Source organism: Triticum dicoccoides, chromosome 2A (genome assembly GCF_002162155.2).
Source record: "Triticum dicoccoides isolate Atlit2015 ecotype Zavitan chromosome 2A, WEW_v2.0, whole genome shotgun sequence".
NCBI classification, from domain to species: domain Eukaryota; kingdom Viridiplantae; phylum Streptophyta; class Magnoliopsida; order Poales; family Poaceae; genus Triticum; species Triticum dicoccoides.
The window spans coordinates 30,846,147-30,852,015 of NC_041382.1; the positions used below are offsets into that span (position 1 = coordinate 30,846,147).

General features: G+C 54.0%; 1 pseudogene; it reads left to right on the forward strand.

Annotated features, from left to right (window-relative positions):
* The first annotated feature begins 682 nt into the window (after positions 1-682).
* LOC119357496 overlaps positions 683-5,869 on the forward strand; it is an 8,069-nt pseudogene continuing 2,882 nt past the window's right edge.

The following is a 5,869-nucleotide window of genomic DNA, read 5'->3' on the forward strand; positions in this document are numbered from 1 at the left end:
CACCCAGCAGCCCATATTTGCTCCGGAAGAGGCAATTCTCCGGAAAAATGGGGAATGATGACCACGCCACCGCCATGGGCCGTCCGCCACCACGATGACTGCTGAATGAAGATGGTGCTCATACCTTTCTCCATTGCAAGAATGTTAGAGCATGTCCGGTAGGAACTTGCACATCTAACCACGACCATGGAAGTAGTGCAAGCTATTCTTATGAAGACGAAAAAAATGATTATTATGTTGTCGCTATGGTGGGAGAGCGTGGGATGCTTGCAACAAAGCAAATGCTGGCGCGGCGAGTCGATGAGATCCACTGAGAGCGTCTGTCACCGAATCAATAGCAGATAAATGATTGCAAACTGTTAAATGCAGCTAAGGAAAACAAGCACACACAGGTACTGGCACCTCCGAGCGAGGACATGTTGAAAATAATTATACGTGGGAAAAAAGAAACAATTTTGTTTCTCAGCAACTGCGGAAAAAAGAAACAAATAAGTAAGGGGACTGACTCGTGGGCTCGTGAGCAACCTGTGTCGGGCTTTGGCCCAACCAAGTAACAACATTCTCCAGGCCCAGTCCACCACACAAACTACTGCCGTCCCTCTATAAAAAGCACGGCGCACACTCCACACTCACTCCCCCGCTCGCCGAACCCGCAAACCCTCGCCGGCGCCGCCGTCCGGCCATGGCCGACCCGAGACCGTTCACCAACGTCGATCCCGCGACGGCGGCCGCAGTGCGGCGCAGCGGCTGTGACCCGGACGAGCTGGACATGTTCATGAAGCACCTGCTGACGTACATCTACACCCTCGTCCCCCGCCCGCCCTTCCCCGACAACGGCCGGCTCGCCGCCCACGCCGCCCCCTCCGACGGCGTCGACCGCATCAGCCGCCTCCCCGACGAGCTCCTGCGAAACATCGTCGCCCGCCTCCCCGCCAAGTACGGCGCGCGCACCGCCGTGCTCTCCTCCTGCTGGCGCGCGCTCTGGCGCTCCACGCCCCTCGTCCTCAGCGACGCGCACCTCCTCCCCGACGGCCACGGCTGGCCGCCCACACCCGCCACCTCGCCGTCCGTCATCGCCGCCGTCTCCCGCATCCTGGAAGCGCACCCGGGGCCCTTTCGCTGCGTGGACCTCGTCTGCAGCCACATGAGCCGCGCCCGGGTTGCGCGCTGGGTCCAGCTCCTCGCCGCCAAGGGCGTCCAAGACCTCGTCCTCGTCAACCGCCTGTGGCCGCAAGACTGCCCCTCCCCGCCGCACTCTTCAGCGTCACCACCCTCACCAGCCTCTACATCGGCCTCTGGAAGTTACCGAGCACGGACGTCCTGCGTGGTGCCTCGTTTCCCCACCTTGTCGAGCTCGGCATATGCAGCGTCGAAATGGAGCGCGACGCCGTCGAGTCCCTCGTCGCCAGGATCCCTAAGCTGGAGATCCTCAACATCGAGGGATGCCGCGTGGAGCTGCGCCTCCACCTCGTCAGCCAGAGCCTGCGCTGCGTGCAAATATACGGCTCTGCTAAGGAGGACATCGCCGTGGTAAAGGCTCCTTGCCTTGAGCGGCTCATCCTCTCGGGCAGAGTCGGTCGCGGTCCCTTCTCCAGCAGAGTCAGGATTGGAGATGCCCCCAAGCTGTACACTTTGGGATACTTAGAGCGAGGACAGGTCCTAGAGGTCGGAGAAACCGTCATCATGGTACATCTCCCATCTCCAGTATATCGGTTTGTTCAGTTGGCAAATATGTCCAGCCAATGACACAATTAATTGTGTGATGTTCTTCTTGAATTGGGAAAATTTCAGTATGGGATAAAGCCAAGCACAAGTACCATGCTCACAACCGTTAAAATTCTGAGCTTGAATGTGCGTTTCGGGGTTCGCGACGACGTCAAGATGGTGCCCACCTTCCTCAGATGCTTTCCCAAGGCGGAGAGACTGCATATTGTGGTATTTGTCACCAATTCACGTTCTGCTTACATTTCTATGGATGTCTTGCCTGTTATTTGCTTCTAGCCTGTCATTGTCATAGCTAAATTATATTGTCTTTTTGGTTTAATCCACCGTAATGTGAATGATTATAGTGATGCAAGCTAGTTTAAGTAATTTTGTCCATGCGTGAAGGTAAGGTGGAGAGAACACCAGCTGGATGGCTATTCATACTTGGCCAAGTTACATTTGACCAATTATAGGTCTTCTCCAAAATTTACGTACCTACACCGAAATACCCAGTTCGACTTATGAAGAGTTTCATGCTGGTTTGTTTATGTTGTGACATTTGGTAACAAAGTTTTCTTGCTGCACAATGATTATTATGCCGGTATCTTGATTTATAGTGTTTTGCTTCTGTAGGTATGTCCATATTTTTTTTCTAGTGCTGCATATGCTACTGTAACAGAGTAACAGACATGAGGCATGCAATGCTTATTTCTGACTTATGAAAGCTACACATAGTAAACTAGCACATCCATGTCGACATTTCTTGAGGCTGTTCCGGTATTGGTATGCCATAATAGCTGTATGGATGCTAGTAAGCTGGTTTGGTCATGTGACGGCTCCGATTTGACCGTACACTAATCATACACACAAACGTGTACGATCAAGATCAGGGACCCACGGAAAGATATCACAACACAACTCTACAAATAAAAAAAAGTCATACAAGCATCATATTACAAGCCAGGGGCCTCGAGGGCTCGAATACAAGAGCTCGATCATAGACGGGTCAGCGGAAGCAACAATATCTGAGTACAGGCATAAGTTAAACAAGTTTGCCTTAAGAAGGCTAGCACAAACTGGGATACAGATTGAAAGAGGCGCAGGCCTCCTGCCTGGGATCCTCCTAAACTACCCCTGGTCGTCGTCAGCGGGCAGCGCGTAGTAGTAGGCACCTCCGATGTAGTAGGGGTCGTCGTCGACGGTGGCGTCTGGATCCTGGGCTCCAACATCTGGTTGCGACAACCGGGTAGAAGGGATAGGGGGGAAAGAGGAAGAAAGCAACCGTGAGTACTCATCTAAAGTACTCGCAAGCAAGGAGCTACACTACATATGCATGGATAAATGTGTAAAGGGCCATATCGATGGACTGAACTGCAGAAAGCCAGAATAAGAGGGGGATATCTAATCCTGTCGAAGACTACGCTTCTGGCCACCTCCATCTTGCAGCATGTAGAAGAGAGTAGACTGAAGTCCTCCAAGTAGCATCGCATAGCATAACCCTAACCGATGATCCTCCCCTCGTCGCCCTGTGAGAGAGTGACCACCGGTTGTATCTGGCACTTGGAAGGGTGTGTTTTATTAAGTATCCAGTTCTAGTTGTCATAAGGTCAAGGTACAACTCCAAGTCGTCCAGTTACCGAAGATCACGACTATTCGAATAGATTAACTTCCCTGCAGGGGTGCACCACATTCCCCAACACGCTTGATCCCATTTGGCCGGACACACTTTCCTGGGTCAGGCCCGGCCGCGGAAGATTAACAAGTCGCAGCCCCACCTAGACACAACAGAGAGGTCAGCACGCCGGTCTAAACCTAAGCGCACAGGGGTCTGGGCCCATCGCCCTTAGCACACGTGCACGTTGCGTGGGCGGCCGGAAGCAGAACTAGCCCCCTTAATACAAGAGCAGGCTTACGTTCCAATCCGGTGCGCGCCGCTCAGTCGCTGACATCACGAAGTGCTTCGGCTGATACCACGACGTCGGCATACCCATAACTACTCCCGCGTAGATGGTTAGTGCGTATAGACCAAATGGCCAGACTCAGATCAAATACCAAGATCTCGTTAAGCGTGTTATTATGAAACAACCGCGGACGCCGACCAGGGCCAGGCCCACCTGTCTCCTAGGTGGTCTCAACCTGCCCTGTCGCTCCGCCACAAAGATCCACACAGAGGGCCGTCGGGACAAAGGTCCTTTCAGCCCCCAATCCGTGAATCACTCGCGGGTACTCTTCGAGCTGACCTGACTTTAGTCACCATCTATATAGTATGTATGTATATATCATATATACCCGTGATCACCTCCCGAGTGATCACGGCCCAATAGTATAGCAAGGCAGACTGACAAGAATGTAGGGCCGATGGTGATAAACTAGCATCCTATACTAAGCATTTAGGATTGCGGGTAAGGTATCAATGACTGTAGCAACAATGACAGGCTATGCATCAGAATAGGATTAACGGAAAGTAGTAACATGCTACACTACTCTAATGCAAGCAGTATAGAGGAGAATAGGCGATATCTGGTGATCAAGGGGGGGCTTGCCTGATTGCTCAGACAAGAATGAGGGGTCGTCAACATCGTAGTCGACCGGGGCATCAGCGGCGTCGGTCTCGTAGTCTACCGGAAAGAAGTAACGGAGGGGGAACACAATAAATAATAGAGCAATCAAATCATAACATGACAAACGTGGTGCTAGAGGTGATCTAACGCAGGGATAGGTGATACCGACGAAGGAGGGAAACATCCGGGAAAGTATTCCCAGTGTTTCGCGTTTTCGGACAGATGAACCGGAGGGGGAAAGTTGCGTGTTTGCTATGCTAGGGATGTGTAGCGGACGAACGGGCTGTGTATCCGGATTCGTCTCGTCGTTCTGAGCAACTTTCATGTACAAAGTTTTTCGATCCAAGCTACGGTTTACCTTATATTAATTTTAAAAGATTTAAATCATTTTTAGGATTTATTTAATTAATTTAATCAACTTTATCCAGAATAGTGTCTGCTGACGTCATCATGATGTCAGCATGACGTCAGCAGTTGACTTGGTCGACCTGACAGGTGTGTCCCGTTCGTCATACTCTGATTTAGTTAACTAACAGTTAATTAGGTTAATTAGTGATTAGGTTAATTTAATTATAATTAATTAACTTAACTAATTCCTTAATTAATTAATTAATTTAATGATTATTGTTTATTTAATTATTATTATTATTATTTTTATTTTTTTAATTCTTTTTTTATGAAAACATTCTGGGGGCTGGGCCCCACATGTCTGTGACCCAGGGAAGGCCTACCGGGCACCGCTTAGCGGGCGCGGGTGCAGGACGCGGCCCGAGCGGGCGTTCCCAGCAGGGCGCCGGAGCAGGGGGGCCGGTGGCCATGGGGAGGCCATGGCCGGACCAGGGCGCACTGGCCGTGGCCGGTGGAGAGGCGGCCGCAGTGAGGAGCGAGGGGCAAGGGGCAGCAGCTGGTGGACGGGGGCGTGCGCGCTCGGGCGGGAGGGCGTCGCGGCGGTGCGGCGAAGTGGGGCGCGGGCACACGCGCGAAGGAAGGGGGAGCACGGCCGGAGGCGGGGACTGAACCGGGCGACGGCGTCGAGCAGGCTAATGTGGGGCCGCAGTCGACGGCGTTGGCCGGCGAGCAGCAGCAGCAGCGTTGCGGTGCGTGGCTAGCAGCGCTGCTCGGGAGTTGTCGGAGCTCAGCGCGGGAGCAAAGGGGCCGCGGTGGAGGGCGCTATGCACGGCGGGGCGACGGGCGAGCCGGCGTGGTGGTTCTCGTCGGGGACCGAGGGGAGAGGGAGCTGGCGCGGTGAAAGGGGCGACGACGCGGGGCACGACGAGCGCGGCACCTTGATGAGCACAAGGCGCGGTCGCGAGAGGGCTACGGTGGCGCGGTGAGGAGGATAGAGAGGAGGGCGAGGCGTGAGCTCACTGGGCCGGTAGGGCAAGGGCAGCGGGGGCGGGGTGGATGACGAGGACGAGGCGGCGTAGAGGATGCAGGCCGACGGGGGAGTCTGGCGACGTGGCCTCCGGCGAGGTCTAGGCGGCGTCGGCCATCGAGCAAGGGCGAAGGGGATCGAGCTCCTCCCGATCCAGATCCAGAGCGAGGGGGGGGAGCGTCGTGGAGGAAGTGGGGAGTGGGCTAGGGTTTGACGGGTGGAGTGGGGG